Raw genomic sequence first — 18,550 nt, 5'->3', positions numbered from 1 at the left:
AGAGAGAGAGAGAGGGAAATAGAGAATCCCAAGCAGGCTCCGTGCTGTCAGCATGGAGCTCTATGCAGGGCTTAAGCTTATGAACCATGAGATCATGACCTGAGCCAAAACCAAAAGTTGGACACTTAACCAACAGAGCGACACAGGTGCCCCAAGACTGACTCTTAATTTCAAGGTAGGGAGATTTGAGACAGGGATGCCAATTGGCAGACTATAGAAAAGAAAAATATGAGAAAAATGGTTCCCAATTCAGGATGGTGGCAGAAAAGGCCAAATGAGACCCAGAAAAGAGAAATGTGATGGATCTGTAGTTGACAGAAATTGAGACATTATTCTATGTGAACAGGGAAGTGGAAAGAACACTCAGTACTACTCCAAGCAAGGCTTTGATCTGGAAACTGGAGAAACAGGAGTAGATTTGAAGGAGGAGGAGGGCAAAAGTGTTTAAAGAGGAAGATGATTGAATTAGTTCTAGACAAGTTGAGTTTAAGAGATAAATGAGAAATTAATGTGTTTGAAAGGCCATACTTGAGGGAGTTTGGAATTATAGACATAATTTAGGGCATCTGTAGAGAGGTGTGGCCTAAAGGTATGAAAAAAGTGGAAGATGGCATGTTGAATCAGTGGATGAATTTAAACTGGTGGGTAGAAGAAAGGAGAAAACAACAAGGGATATCAAGACAGAAAATATCCTGAAAGAGAGCTGTCTTAATAATTACAAATGAAGGTATGGATTAATAATTACAAATGAAGGTAAGGATATTGGTGACATGAAAGCCATTGATTATATCTATATCTATATCTATATCTATATCTATATCTATATCTATATCTATATCTAATCTATCAATCTACCTGAATCTATATATGAGAGAGAGAAAGCACACTCAATAATGACAGAGATTCAGATATTTTTATCTAATTGAGAAGCATTGAAAGGGTGCGATATTCCTTGATCCCTTATTGAAACTGTAGAGATAACATCAATTTTACTCTTAGTCTGCAAATTTCTTCATAATTTGGACAATTAAGTATTATAAGTTCAAGTCCTCTTGAATCCTGCACTGAAATGGACATTGTCAATGCATGCTCTATAATGATCATAATAAATGACCTTTCTCCATAGGCAAAGTAGTCAAGGATTTCCAGAAAGAGATTTATTTTGGTAACACTGTCAGTGGTGTATCTAATGCCTCCAATATATAATTTATTCTATTTTTATTTTTGCTAATTACTCACCGAAGCTCTTTATAAAAAAGGAATATCTCCCGTCTAAACATAAGTATGTATCTAAATAGCATAATATATGCCATATGTGTCATAGATAATGCATGATTTAATGATTTAATGATTACTTGCTATTGGTAATGAATGATCTAATATTTTCCATAGGTAGTAAATGATTTAATGATAATAAAATAATTATTATTTATTATCATTATTAACAATGTAATCACAGTGTTGTGACTTTTATTATAAAAATTATCATTATGAACATAATCATTCTTACATGCCAACAGTATATATTATATTTTAGTAGTGATATGTTTTTATTGACATGTGAATGAGGGCTTTGCCTGTGGTTATTAAATACTTTCCATCTGTATGAAGGAAGTCTGCATAAGGATTGAATATTATATTCCCATTTCATTAGCAATATAACCTAATGACCTAAACTGATTTATATACAAAAGGATATTCATAACCATGCCATAAAAACTTGATCCATCCTGATTGCTATTTACATTCCCTATTGGCTACTTTGTAATATTCTATATTAGGATCTGGTAGATTTTCCATTATTGATTTATTGGTTACTGTGAGATATATTATATTTAATTTGCTTGGGGGAATAATCTTTCAGTGGCCACATGAAATAATTTGCAAACTTTATTGACCTGTTCTTGGACTTTGTTTCATGGATAGGAAACAGTATACTGCCAAACAGTATAAGGGTAATATAAACTAATGATGCTAGTATATTAATGTTGATGCAGACATGATATGATCTTGCATTTCTAGCGTAGGTTTACTTAGGAAGTCTTCTTCACACACATTGTTAAAAAATGAAAACTTGTAAGAAAAATTATCTTGGGTCTACTTACTGAAAAAATTGTGCACCTCCTTATGCAACTAGTTTCTTTTTTATTTTGTGGACATTTTGGGATGTGCATTGTTTTTATTAAAGTAGAGTATGTGGTAATGTAGTCAGAGACAGGCAAAATCACAGATAACATGATGGGAATTTTAGTTAATTTTTTCCATGGGTAATAATTTGAAACATGTAAAATGTTAAAACTGTTTTATGAAGGAGGAAACAAATTTTCCAGCAATCTTAAAGATAAATATGAGTTCTGCAATAGCTTTTCTTGCTTCTGCCTGTTAACATCAGTGAAACTGTACAATCACTCTTCAGTAGAAAATAAGAAACAGTGATGAAACTCTTGTGTTTTCTTCTTTCACTTGACGTAAAAAAAATGCCCAGAATTTCAATCTGTGAAAAATTCATATGGCATAGATTTTGATTCCTAACTCATCTTACAATTTCTCTCCCTTTCCCCTTTCTTCTGATTCTCACTGCCACTTTATCTTGTAATAATTTACATCTGTTAAAACATTTCAAATACATATTTTAAAAGATGAGATGTAAAGAAGGAAACAAAATACTTAGTTTGGCTCATTGGGAAGGTATAGCCAACGAAAAAATTACATACAAAGTCGGAAAGAGTTAAAGGACCGGTCCTGACCATTTTAGCTGATGTTGGCAATGTATAAGGAAAGGTGATGATGCTTGGGCAGTACACTTTCATCACTAACACAATTACTGTAGTTCTCAATGTAATGCCATGCTCTGGGGACTACAGCTTACATGGGTGTTGGAGAAAAGAATGCAGTTACCCTTTCACCTTCACATTTTTAAACTCAATAAAATGAAATTAAAGTTGAGGGAGGATAACAGGATTATTGTAGTGTCATCACTTCTTGCAGCCCATCTTTTACAGATGCGACCTTTGCTACACTTCATTATTCCAAAATTGATAGATCATGTTCATAGAACAAAACGATTTTGAAGATCTGAGGACTACACTGTTTGCCTAAACAAACAACTACATGTGTCCACTTTTTAAAGTGTTTTCTTCCTTCTGTGCTCACGTCCTACAAAATTTTGTCCCAGGTATTCACCATCATTCATGCAGTTGGAAAAGTAAACTCTCTAGGACTGGATTTAACTGAAAGAATTCTATCCTTTTAATCTACTTTATATGGGAACTTAACAGTGAGATTTTAGAATCAGGTTAGAATAAAGTCCCATAAATGGTAATGACAGGGAATTCACCTCATCCTAATGGGTAAATAAAAACAACACCATGTCAAAAGAAGTAAATTTATATTTTGTCTTTCTTATTTCTTAAGTTCTGTGAGAAAACTTATTTTATATGGAAACAATTTATACATTCTATAAAAGTTCAACCTATTTGCTGTTCAGGGAAAAGACCACTATTGATTGCCAAATAAATTTGTGTTTTAGTTTTCTGATTTCCTGAGTGTATGAGGACTTAGGTCTTAGTGTAATTATAATTAACACTATATTTTCCAGGGAAATTTATGGAAGCTAATAAAAAAACACATTAACCCACAGCAAAGTTAACTAATAGTTTTATTAATATTTTATTATTAAAGAGATTGCAAACAAATCAGCTTGCTTTTCATCACCTGTGAAAATGAACTTTGCCTTCATAAATTTGTGGTTGAACTGTGGAACCCTTTGTCTTATGGTTTGGGTATGCCAATATCGTGCATTTTTAAAGCTAATTATCTGCCAAAATGCTGGTGTCTAGTATTCACCTATGTCCCTTCTTCTCTTTGCCCTTAAAGTCAGGCTGATTCACTGTGTCTACTCTTCTGGTCAGTTTATATAAAATGATATATAAATACCCTTTCTGGACTCATTCAAGTCTTTCCCTTCCCTCTTTGATGAGTTGTAGTCAACTTCCTTACACATATTCTCATAAGCCTACTTCTTAATTGCGGGCTTCTAAACTTGACGCACTTCATTTGGCCACTTTCAGGTCTGGCAACCTCCCCCTAACTTCCTAGTTATTGGCAGCCTTGAAGTAGATTTGGCATTGCTCATTATTTTGTTTTTCAACATCAAAAACTGCCTTAGTTTAATTCTGTACTCAAGAATTTGTATTATTGTTGTTTAAAATATTATTATTTGTATTGTAAGTATAAGTTGGTTATACTTAGCTACATTTCCTCTGTCTGGCACTGGCTCTCTCAGCCCTACCCCAACCACAAAACACTGGGTAGAGAATATACTGGCAGGCATACTGAAGTCTGGAGTAAAAGTGTAAAACCAAAGCCAACCCTTGAAGTGTCATGCACAATTCAATAATGTCATTACTTATAGGATATATAATATTTTTTAATAATGTACCTTTTCCTCCAGATGCCAAACATGCCCCAATTCTGTAATCTAGGTATGAAAGGTAGCTGTTTTTCAGCTGATGTTTGTTCCATGTCTATGTTACAGAGATGGAATCACTTACCTTGAATAAAAATTATTCCATCTTTCTTCCTAATCCCTCATACTACCTCATGCTACCAGGCTATTGCATCAAAAATAAACAGGAAACAACAAAACAACTCTATGTACAGGTAAAGTATTCTTACAACTCAAAGATCCTAGTAACAAAAACTCAGAAAGTGACCTCAGTCAATAAACTCCTACATAACCCAGTTGCAGTACACTTTGGATTAAAAGCATATAAGAAAAATAGGATGAGTCAATACAGCTCTTGCAAGATTTGAAAACACAAGAAAAGTCATAATGTCTTAGAAAAGCTCCCAGGGCTCAGAAAGATGAGAATCACTTTAGGAAATTGCAAAAGTATCCATTTGAATTAAATTTTCCTTAAAAAAAAATAAAAGAATGTATTAGGCTTGTGCTCTCAACATAATTCAAGAAATTGTTGCATAAATGAGGCTAAAATATATATCAGACTATGAAATATTTTGAGGTCAGAAAAAATTTCAAGTAGAGCAAAATAGTGATATATGGATTAAAAATCACAATGAGAGCATTAGGTAGAAGTTTGGCATAGAAAAATCGAATTACAGTAGTAGAAAATGTAATAGGAAAATAGTCTAAGAACTTGGATGAAAAGGATAAAGTAACGTTCACCAGGAGAGAAAAGATGGCGCTGGCGAACTGCCTAGGAAGAAATGATAATAAATAATAGAAGAAAGCATTACCAATGGGAAAAAATGACTATAGCATGAAAATGTACAAAAATAAAATATCTCAGAGTAGTTTTCAAACTCTAGGATAAGGAGAAGCATTTCCACAATAATCCAAGGAATTACAAGTAATATTATATTAAAAAAAAAGCAAAACTGGATTTGACTTCACCTTCTCCTATGCAGTCTTGAATGGTATGTAACAATGAAGCAGCACCCAGAGTAGTGAAAGAAAACACTATGACACAGAATTCCATATCCAAACTACCTTTCACCTGTATGTGAATGCAACAAAATGGCATACACAGATGCAGAATGCTTAACACCCGGGTGCCTAGGTGGCTCAGTGTGTTGAACATCCAACTCCTGATTTCGACTCAGGTTATGATCTCGTGGTTCATGAGATTGAGCTCCCTGTTGGGCTTCACACTGAGCATGCAGCCTGCTTAAGATTCTCTCTCTCTCCCTCTTCCCCTCCCCACCACCTTGTGCTGTCTCTCCAATAATAATAATAATAATGATGATATGATGATAAGTAAACATAACACCCAAAATGCTCTACGTGAAAAATTTACTCGAAATCTTAGGCCAAGAGTAAATTCCAAGTCACAACAATATCAATCAAATAAGGAATTTATGCCTGGAAAGGAAGGTCATTGTAAACAAAAACACCTAAACTGTAAAGGCGTACCCTGTGAAAGCTTCTAGGAATTGTTCTGATTCTCCTATGATTTTGCCATTCTCCATTTCTCCCACCTTTTTAGAACTATGATACTGGGCTTTCATGAAATACATTTGAGTAGAAGAAATAGGCTTTAAGACTGGACATCTTATCAAGTGAGACAGTACTTAGAACTAGATACAGGTTGGTCAGGAAGTTCATTAACAGCTAGAAGTTTTGTTCATAGCTAGAAGGATTAAGGGATGTGATCTTTTGGGTCAGAGGCAGGTTTAGACAAAAAGAATTCAGAATTCTAAGTAACTTGCTCTGTAAACACTTGCTTAAATGAGGTATAGTTTATACTGAGGTATTCATCTTTAGAGTTTAAATCCCAGTGATGCATTCCTAATCTCTTGGACATTAAATTGTTCAAAGACCCTACCTTCATGAGAATTAGTTAAACCACTATTATATTTAGGTATCCTTTCTATTTACCTAATTGATTTCATTTTACCCATCTAATAAAACGTTCATCTTTATTGTACTAGGTTACCGACCTCTTCCCCAGAAGTTCCTATCAGTTGGCCCACAAAGGACTGATTGTGATGACGACTGAAATGTATGTGAGGCTGTTTTCTCTAAGTAAAGGTGTAGGCCATAACCAAGGGCTTTGTTCATAACATTTACATTTTCCTTCTCTCTTATAAAGATTCTATATATTCTTCCCTATGTTTTTTCTCATTATTTAATTTAGTAACGTTCAATATGATCAAAAAATTGTAAGCTCTTTGATGTCAAAGGCTCTGTCTTTATTATTATATCCCTAGATTCCAGTGGCTGGTATACAGTGAGTACATAATACAAATTTCTTAAAGTTGCATGAACTCAGCTGTACAATATTAAATATACAATTAGATATTAAAAACATTAACCACACCATTTAAATAGAGAAATCACATATGTATGGTTTAATCACTGTATAGTGTAAGAACTTTTTTAAAAAATTAAATTTCCAATGAAACATCTTTATATAGAAGTAGTCATATGGCAGGACATAGCTGGGGGATGCAATTCAATTCAACATGTATAGGTAAGAGAGACTCCAAAACAGCTTTTTCCTTTCTCTGTGAAACCAGGGACAAGCTAGGAGTAGTAAAATAACATAATGCTTTTTTTTTTTAAATCTCAAAATAAATGGTTTGACCTTAGTAGCCAATTTAGCAAAACACGTACCCATGTCAATTATATTTGAATATTTCGGTTTCTAATTTATTTTAGAAAGAGAGCATGAGTAGAGGAGGGGGCAGAGAGAGGGGGGGAGAGAGAAAGTGACTCAAACAGACTCCATGCCCAGCACAGAGCCAAATGTAGGGCTCAATACCATGACCCTGGGATCATGACTTGAGCTGAAATCAAGAGTTGGACACTCAATAGACCAAGCCGCCCAACTCCCCTAGGTTTCTAATTTTTAAATTAGAAATGGATATCAGTAACAACTCTTATCAAAAATTGATAGTCAAACCCTAGGCATTGAAATGAAATTGCAATATATTTTTAATGCTGAATGATATTTTCTAGAGAATACAGAAGAAGGAATTTCTCCCGCTATTTTGCTATTTTTTTTATTTCCTATATCAAGTGTGAGATAATAAAACATGTTTTTGGTTTTTTTTTTAAGGTTTATTTATTTATTTATTTATTTATTTATTTATTTATTTAGATACAGTGTGAGTGGGAAGGGGCAGAGAGAGAAGGAGACAGAGAATTCAAAGCAGGCTCCATGCTGGTAGCACTGAGCCTGATGCAAGGCTCGATCTCACAAACTGTGAGATCATGACCCTAGCCGAAATCAAGATCAGACACTTAATCGACTGAGCCACCGAGCCATCCCTGTAATAGAACATGTTTGAACTTTAGGCCCAGATAGTACAAATCCTTCCTTACAATTTAGTGGATTTCTCACTTGGGCAAGTCACTTTAATTTTTGTCCTACTCAATTTATTTTCCTATAAATTATGAGATAATAATATTTACTTCCCAGTTGCTCTGGGGATTTAAGTGAGATAATAAATGAAAGAGAGGAAGAAAAAAAACTTAGAAGTAAGGAAGAAAAGAGAGATCAAGAGAGGCAGAAAGAAGGGGAGAGAGGGAGATAGAGAGGAAGGAAGGAAAATGAAAGAAGTATGTTTTTTTTTGTAGTGAGCATTCATGTCATTTTCTTCCCCATTTCACTGATTTTATTTAGAACCAAAATAAATATTTATTCAACAACTACCAGGTGCCTTTTAAGTGTCAAACATAGTTCTAGGTATGGTGAATATAAATAAGGATAAATATGTGCTGTGTATCAATCAGTCTAGTCAGCAAAATAGAAACCACATTAGGGTTTCAACAAGAAGAATTTAAGGAGCTAGGGCATGAGTGTTGGAGGCTAACAAAGCAAAATGGAAAAACACAGGTAACAAAGAACAGTGCAAAGCAGCCATCTTCTTTCACCCAGGGCTGAATGAACAGAGAAAGGTGAGGCCCTACGGAGCTGAAACTGTGACGTCTAAGGAGCCCAGTTTCTGCTGGTACCATAAAGGTGTGGTGCCACAGAACTGGAGCTGAGACTTCTGAGGAGAGGACACAGCTTTGGAGCTGCCAGTACCTCTGAGGGGCACAATGAGGCTGGCTCTGGAAGTGCCAAAAGAAGCTAGTGTCCGGTCAACAGTGAAGATTCGTTCCTAGGGTGAGAAGCCACCAAAAGAGGAAGTAGTATTGTTCCCCTTTCTCCTACCTGCCGGTCTTCCTCTAGTGTTCCCTGCTGGCAGAATCTACCAAGAAAGCAGCTGAGAAAGAAAGAGCTGTCATTTGCAGGGTAACAGCCATCACAAAAGGAGAGAAAGGTAGATTTGGAGTTGAAAGTCAATAGCCTAATAACAGACACAGATCACCATTTACAAAGAAAGTATAATTTAATATAATTACCGTAATTGAGCTGTTGTTCAGGATATTACCTCACCCCAAAATAATAAGAGGCAACTGGGTATTTGACTTTAGTAACTTACCCACAGTTTACTCCTAATAAGCACTACATAATATTTTTATCTACCAAATATTTTATCTACCAAATTTCATTGGTAGACAAATCTTGTATTTGGTTGTACATTGTTTTCTTCTCTATACTTCAAATGTAATTGATTGCATTTGCCCATTCATAATAAGTAAAGTTCAACAGTCAAAATTCAAAGATTAAAAATGATTTTGAGTTTCGGTTAAATTTTGGTGGCATATAAAATTCTGATAATGACTTTTGAAAATTAACTTTAAAAACCTCTTATTTTTAATTAGCCTAAAATCAATGTTCTTATATTGCCCACCAATCATTACAGCTTAATATTCCGTAAAATGCTGCACATAAATTAAAAATGAGACATATATTTTGGTTACACTAACGACATGTGATATCTATCTAAAAATTTACTTGTTTCTTGACTTTATGTATATTGATTCAGCTTTCAAATTACTGTACTTTGACAAGTATCATTTTAATATTTAAAATGTATCACATCGAGTCTATAGTGAAAATGTAAAAACAAGCCACAATTTATCTGTTATTTATTAATAAGAATAAAAAATACATAAGGTTGACACATTTTTAAAAGCAGTGAAGTTGTACATTAATTTTAGTATGTACTGTCAGGTTTAATTAGGTTATACATCCCATGATTCAATCTGGCTATGTATTATATGAAAAATAAGAATACCTACAGTTTGCAGCTTTTTGGTGACTGATTTCTTATAATATTTCACAGTTTATTCTTCAAGTCACAAATGCAAAATATAAATGGGTCAGTGACTATATGAAATAAAGAATTAAGTTTGACAATAAACTATGTAACTAAATTTCTTTTAACACCCACAACGCTTTCAGAAAGTCTTGGCTCATCTTCCTTCAAAAAAGACTGCAGAAGAGAAAGAACATTCTCTGCCTCTGTCACCTGTTCTAATTACCAAAACAGACTGCTGAGTTATTACCACAGTGGCGACTCATATCCAGAGAAAGAAAAATCATATCTGAGGATAGTTACAAAAGACTTCTATTGTTGATGTTTCCACCTCTGTTTTCCTGATACATTAGTGACATTACTTAAGTATCTTTCTATATGAGGATGGAGACAATTTGCCATAATTCAAGTCACAAGAAAAACACTTAAAAATCAATGCACTGTTTATTCAAGAAAAAAAAAATGTTATTTTGAAATTTAATTTGAATTTAATTTTTAAAATATTCAACCTGCCATACAAACCAAGTGTACCAAATTAACCTCAATGAAGGCAATTTATTTTTATGGTACTGTTTAAATGTTTGTAACAGAACAATGGATGAAACCACTGACTGGCCAATCTGATCTGGTTAAGATGGTTGTTGACCATTTGATTGTTTGGTTCTTTAGAAAGTCTACTGGCCAAAAGGAGCATTTATTTCTCTGATCAATTAAACTCCCTTCAGCATGGAAAAGGGTCAAGCCAGTTAAGTTCCAAGATCAGGAAGGCTTAAGTCTCAGCTAATTCCTACACAGCAAATTGGAAAATTTCCAAGACCAGATCAATTATACAATGGCAAATCATGGCTCTCTGCTTTGAAAAGTACAAAAGCATTAGTTAATTACACACTTCATAGAGAAAATGTCTAATGGCTATCCTTAGTGGTTCAAGTGTGACATTTATGTTGATTTACAGAGTATTTTGAGGAGAGATATGTGTGCTTATTTGAAAGGAGATACAATTTTGCAAAAAAAAATTAATGATAAGGTTAATTCTAAAGTTATATAAATGTGTCTGTTTTAAGAATTATCTAGAACATGGAAACAAAGGCATAAAGATTTGGTGAAACTAATTTATCCATTTATTAAGTTTCTTGCTAGAATTATTCAGCAAATTTCTCAATTTAGGACTCCAATTTGTGCTTTTAATTTGATGATAACTCTATCATTCACAAAACTTCAAAAAATGTTGATACATTTTCACACAAATATTTTTCACATATAATAGTTTTATCTGAATTCACTTCTATTGTTTCATAAATGAAACTTCCTCCATGTTAAGATTTGTGTTGTAGGTTTACTTCCATTTTGGAATTAAATCTGATAGAGTTCCACTATTAAAAATTACCTCTTAAATCTGTAACTACTTGATTTCCATTTCTGAAAACTAAAACAGTGGGGCTCTGGTGTTAGAATATTCAGATGCAAATTTCAGATCTGCCACTTGCTATTTATTTAATCTGAGCAAGGTCTTTTTCCACCATTAACAATTGGAGAGCATGAGCAAAATAAGTGGCATCATCCATTTCTATTCCAACCTAGTTGCTTTTTACCCATGATGATTTCTACTTTTCAACATATCTATTAATAGAATCATTTGTAGATATCCAGAAGTGCACTGATATAATTGCTTTATTAAGGAGCCATTCACTTGAGGCAGTGCGGTCATCTTAGAATACCTATTGATGGGGCGCCTGGGTGGCGCAGTCGGTTAAGCGTCCGACTTCAGCCAGGTCACGATCTCGCGGTCTGTGAGTTCGAGCCCCGCGTCAGGCTCTGGGCTGATGGCTCGGAGCCTGGAGCCTGTTTCCGATTCTGTGTCTCCCTCTCTCTCTGCCCCTCCCCCGTTCATGCTCTGTCTCTCTCTGTCCCAAAAATAAATAAACCTTGAAAAAAAAAATGTTTAGAATACCTATTGAAACTGGAAGTACTATTAACTCTCTTTAGAATTGGGGGTAATAAACACCTTGTCTCCAGTCATAAACTCTGGATGAAAATCATGGATTATCAATAAATTGCACTTGACATGCTGTTACACTGGGAAATTAAGTTGTCTTCCAAGAGTTAAAATATTCATTTCATTGGGCTACCAAACTGTAACCTAAGTGATTTCACCTCTTTATTTCAGATCTGTATGGATATAGCTTAATACTGTCCAAGAAAATGAAACCAACCAGTCAGTTTAGCATCTATCTACATTTATTCTCTTAAACTTCAAATCTCAAATAGGCACTTCATATTATTTTGTAATCTCATTCATTCAGATTGTTCTCACACTTTCTGCACTGAGTACTCAACTTTTCTTTGGCTCCTACTCTTGGATATTTAAGATTATTGGTTTCAAACAAGAGAAATATGCAATACTCAATATAAGCACAAAATGTCAGGGGATAGAATTCTGGGGAAGGTATCTCCATCAGCCCAGGGATACAGATTTGGAAATCAATCAGGAACTGTTTTAGACAGAATAATGTACTGCCAAAGATGTCCTCATCATAATCCAAGAATCTGTGAATATATTACTTCAAAGGCAAAAGCAACTGTTCAGATGTGATTAGCTAAAGATCTTGAGATAGGGAGATTATCATGGATTATGTGGGTGGGTCTACATATAAAAAGGATCCTTACAAGAGGGAAGTAAGAGGATCAAAGTCAGAGAAAAAGTTGTGATAATGGAAGCAAAGATGAGAGCAACAGAAAGTGAGGGAAAAAAGAAGATGGAAAGAGACTGATCAACTGATTGATCTGAAGATGCTAGGTTGGTGGATTAGAAAAAGAAGTAAGGTAGGGCACCTGGGTGGCTCAGTCAGTTGGATGACTGACTCTTGATTTCAGCTCAGGTCATGATCTCATGGTTCCTAAATTCAAGCCCCAATCTCATGGTTCCTGAGTTCAAGCTCTGCGCTGACACTGTGGAGACTGCTTGGGATTCTCGCTCCTTCTCTCTCTGCCCTCCCCCCCCAACACTCTCTCAAAAATAAATAAATAAACATTTAAAAGAAAGAAAGAAAGAAAGAAAGAAAGAAAGAAAGAAAGAAAGAAAGAAAGAAAGAAAGAAAGAAAAAGGAATAAGGGGCCAAGAGCCAAGGAATGCAGCTGACCACTAGAAGCTAGAAAAGGTAGGTAAAGAGATTCTCCCCTGACACAGCCCTGCCAATACCTTGAATAAGACATGGCATCCAAATTTGTATGACAAGTATAAGATAAATGTTGTATTAAGCCACTAAGCTTGTGGTAATATGTTACAGTAGAAATAGCAAATTTTACAGAAACTAAGAGAGGTATCATATAGCTACAATCCAATCACAAGAAGTATTCACTGAGGATGCTAAAGCTTCCACAGTAACTGTCCAACACTTGTCATTATAGCACCACCATAGCCCATTGAATAATTTCTACCTGTTCTTTCACTTACTCTCTCATGACTGAAAGCACATATGGAAGCATCATTTTGACTGAGTCTAGATCAAATTTTTATTCCTAAGTTGCCTGGGTACTGGGAAAATGAATCTACCACAACTTCATATGGAAATCTTAGTGAGAAAGAGACTTGCCTCCCTTTCTTCTTGGCAATCTTCCCCAAAGGAGAGAGCTATTCTAATTCTAATCAGCTTGAAGTGGTAATGTCCAATATACCTTTTGAAGAATCTTTCCTCCTATTCTTTTAAAATTATCAATGATATTCCTATTGGCAAATAAATGTGCAATTTCCAGTCCTCATCTTATTTAATTTTTCAGCTGCATTCCATAGTGTTGGTCATTCTCTTCTTGAGATATATTTTCACTTAAGTTTCTTCTGTAAGGCCATGCTATGCTCTCAAATAAATCCATTAGGAAGCCATAGTTGTTCTGTTGCTCCATCCTGGTCTCATTTGACTCCTATTCTCTCTGATCCATCTCTAATTGTTGGAATTTCTAGTGTTTGTCCTAACTCTCCACACTGTCTTTCTCAATTGTCTCTTTCTAATGGCTTTCGATAATTTCTATGGCCTTAAAATATCATAATATGATAATGCTTCCTATTTTTAATGCTCTGTTTTTAACCACTAGACACTTATTTCCAACTGCTTCTCACTCTTTCCTTAAACATCAAGAGGTACCTCAAACTAGCATTTCTAAAGATTCACTCTTCATTTTCACCCATAAGCCTGGGTCTGCCCCATTTTTTCCTGTTTAGTTTGCACCACCATTCCCTCAGATGTTTAAACCAAAACCTGGGAAATTGTATACAAACCACAGAATCATAGTCTGGCTAACATAAATGTAAAATCATTGTAAATAAATTTAGATTCTCCAAATAAACCAAATAATGAAAAATCAAGCTTTGATCTAGCCAGAAAATAAGAGCTATAGTAATGGTCTTATGGTAGGAAGTGATTAGACTGTCCTTCAGCCAACAAACTCCACCTGTTCCAACTTTCACCACTCTCTCAAGATGAAAATATCTGGGAGACTGCATCCAATAGGCTATGCTTCATATATCTAATCCCTGCTAATAAGTTAGGGGAAAGTTTCTGGCAAAGACACCTTCAGGAATATTTTAACTTTTCAGGTTAAAATGAAATATATGGTTTTCTTTTTCTATTAGTTTTATGTATTGTGGGGATATAATAATACCATGAAAGGAAATTTGGACACTGTTAGGAAACAGGGATGGTTGTATTCTCTTGAGTCTACCTCTACATTATAGCTTGAAACAACCCATTTTTCTTTATTCCCATTTCTAAGTCACCAGAATTTTTCACCCTGTCAACAGCAATGGCCTACAGATTCATTTACTTTCGCTCTTCCTTATCTCTCAATTAATTCTCCACCCAGCATGGAAATGAACTTGTAAAATTCTAAAATAAATTATGTCCCTTCTTAAAACTCTTCAATATCCTTCAATAATACTCAAATATAATCAAGATTTCTTAATTGATCTTAATATGTAAATTGATCTTTCTTACACTCTTCCAGGAGATATCTTTCTTAGCCTTCCCTTTATTTTTTTAGGTAATCTTTGATCATTCAATCTATTAAGGTCCACTCCTATTTTATCATGCATTGTACTCTAATTTCTACTTCCAAGTATTTATCACAATTTGTAATAGTATGTATTTAGCTTCTTTTTTCTTGTATGCTCTATAATAATAGGAATTATATCTATTTTCCTTATGTCTTGCAGGTAGATAGCAATAAACAAATACTTTGGATTAATGGATGTAATATATTAGTTTCGTAGGGCTCCCATAACAAAGTGTCACAAACTGGGTACCTTAAAATATCAAATATTTATTGTCTCACCATTATTGAGGCTGTAAATCTGAAACTGAAGTGTCAGGAGAGCCATGAACCCCTTGAAATCTGTAGGGAAGAATCCTTCCTTGCTTCTTCACAGCTTCTAGTTTTGCTGGAAATCCTTGGCATTAACTGCCTTGTAGGTGCACATTCCAATTTCTGTCTCTGTTATCACATGGTCATCTTCCCTCTGTTTGCACATAATGTTCTTATAAAGATACTGGTTATACTGCATCATGGCCCACCCTATTCCATTATGGCCTCATCTTAAATTAACTAATTTTATCTGCAATAGCTTTATTTCCAAATAATACCACATTCTGATGTTCTGGGGATTAGGACTTCAAATATTCTCAGGGGGCACTATTCAACTAATAAAAATGAATGTTGGATGAAATATGTAAACACACCTTATATTGATGGCTTTTTTCTAAAACAGAGTGAGATTTACATTATAGATAATTATGACCTATAATATGTCTTTGGAATAAGTTTATCAACTGGGGGGGGTGGCTGGATTACCAATAATAAGGATTAAAAAAGGAAGAAATAAGAGAAGCAAGATATCACAATGTCCATTTTTTTCGAGCAAAAATAGGAAATAAAAATAAATAAATAAAATTCATATAAAAATGGAAATAATATGGACAGCTACATGCAAAAGAATGAAACTTGACGAATTTCTTAGACCATACACAAAAATAAACTCAAAATGGATTAAAGGCCTAAATGTTGGACCTGAAACCATGAAACATCTAGAAGAAAACATAGGCAGTTATTTCTTTGACATCAATCATAGCAATATTTTTCTAGATATCTTCTGAGGCAAGGGAAACAAGAGCAAAAATAAACTATCAGGACTACACCCAAATAAAAATCATTAACAAAACAAAAGAGAAACCTCCTGAATGGGAGAAGATATTTGTATATATACAAATTATATATCTAATAAAGGTTTAACATCTGAAATGTATAAAGAATTGATATAAATCAATACACACACACAAAAAACAAATAATTCAATTAAAAATTGGCAGAGGGCCTGAATAGACATTTTTTCAAAGACATACAAATGGCTAATAGACATATGAAAGAATGCTCAACATCACTAATCATAAGACAAATGAAAATCAAAACCACAATAAAATATCACTTCATATCTGTCAGAATGGATAAAATAAAAAAACAAAACACAAGAAATAATAATTGCTGGCAAGAGTGTGAAGGAGAAGAAAACCTTTGCACGGTTGACAGGAATACAAACTTACGCAGCCAAGGTGGAAAACAGTATGGACATTCTTCAAAAAATTAAAAATAGAACTACCATTTGATCCAGCAATTCTACTACTGGGTATTTACTCAAAGAAAACAAAAATACTAATTCCAAAAGATATATGCACCCCTATGCTTAGTGCAGCATTATTTACAATAGCCAAGATATGGAAGCAACCCATGTCCATTGATAGATAAGTATGTGTGTGTGTGTGTGTGTGTGTATTATATATATATATATATATATATATATATATATGGAATATTCCATATATATACATATATATACGTATATATACACACACTATATATACACATATATATACGTATATATATATACATATATACATATGTACATATACACACATATATATGCACACATATATATACGTATATATATATGGAATATATATATATATATATATATATATATATATATATATATGGAATATTACTTGGCCATAAAGAAGAATGAGATCTTGCCATTTGCAGTAACATGGATGGGTGTACAGGGTAAAATGCTAAGGGAAATAAGACAGATAGATAAATACAAATACCATATAATCTCACTTGTTTGTGGAATTTAAGAAACAAAACAAAGAAAAAAAAGACAAAAAAAAACCAAAACAGACTCTTAAATACAGAGAACTTATTGTTGCCAGAGGGGAAGTGGGTGGGGGCATGTGTGACACAGATAAAGGAAATTAAGAAAACAGTTATCATGATGAGTACTGAATAACATAAAGAAATGTTGAATCATAGTGTATATCTGAAACTAATATAACACTGTACGTTAATTATACTTCAATAAAATCATATAAATACATAACAAAACTGGAAAAAAAAGTAGGAAATACTTGCCAAAGGGAATGAATGTTCCACTTTCCTAGGCAAAATTGCTTAAAAAGTAAGATTTTTTTTAAAACAGTACCATATACACAAGTACTTGCTGTAATATTTTGTTTTCTTTTCCTTGGTATATTCTCCAATAAATGAAAAATATGGAAAATAATGATAATTGTGCTAAATGCATTTAAGTTACAGAGGGATAGAGTCTGGTGGGAGTAAGGGGTCAAGAAATAGGTACCTAAATCGGAACCGTGGAAGCATCAGAAAATATGACAACTCCATGATACTTTCATTATAAATCTATTAATTTATATAGAGTATGTATGAATATATTTTAATTGATTAAGAGTTTGAATAGTAGAATTTAGCCTCATCTAATCTAAAAATCTATTTCAAGTACAAAAAAGATAGGTGATCAACCCATCGTCTATGACAAATCTGCCCAATTTATACAACCCTATGAAGCCTTGGAGAAAAAGACCCTTACTCTGGTAGCACCTTTAATCTACCATTTGTCCTTAACTTTTAAAGTTATTTTTTTATTCTTTTATTTTTTATTTATTTTATTTTTTATTTATTTTATTTTATTTTACTTTGTTTTATTTTATTTTAATTTTTATTTTAATTTTTTTTTAATTTTTTTTTCAACGTTTATTTATTTTTGGGACAGAGAGAGACAGAGCATGAATGGGGGAGGGGCAGAGAGAGAGGGAGACACAGAATCGGAAGCAGGCTCCAGGCTCTGAGCCATCAGCCCAGAGCCCGACGCGGGGCTCGAACTCACGGACTGTGAGATCGTGACCTGGCTGAAGTCGGACGCTTAACCGACTGCGCCACCCAGGCGCCCCAATTTTATTTTAATTTTTGAGAGAGAGAAGCAGACTGCAAGCAGGGGAGGGGCAGAGAGAGAGGGAGAGACAGAATCAGAAGCAGGCTCCAGGCTCTGAGCTGTCAGCACAGAGCCCAACACGGGGCTTGAACCCACAAACTGTGAGATCATGGCTTGAGCTGAAGTTGGACGCTTAACCAACTGAATCACCCAGGTGCCCCTCTCCTTACCTTTTAAAAACACACTTCTTGAGGGGCACATGGGTGGCTCAGTCTGTTAAGCACCCGACTTTGGCTCAGGTCATGATCTCACGGTCTGTGAGTTTGAGTCCCACATAGGGCTCTGTGCTCACAGCTCAGAGCCTGGAGCCTGCTTCACATTCTGTGTCTCCCTTTCTCTGACCCTCCCCCATTCATGCTCTGTCTTTCTTGGTCTCAAAGGTAAATAAATATTTTTAAAAAGTTAGAAACACACTTCTTGAAAATAGATTGCTTATCTCACTACTTCAATTCTCACTATTGCCTGAAAGCAGACTATGTATTATTCTACTAAAATTGTTTTTGTCAAGATCATCAGCAATCTTTCAATATTTACCTTAGTAAATAG

This window comes from Felis catus, chromosome B4 (assembly GCF_018350175.1).
Source record: "Felis catus isolate Fca126 chromosome B4, F.catus_Fca126_mat1.0, whole genome shotgun sequence".
Lineage (NCBI taxonomy): Eukaryota > Metazoa > Chordata > Mammalia > Carnivora > Felidae > Felis > Felis catus.
This window is presented reverse-complemented; position numbering follows the sequence as displayed.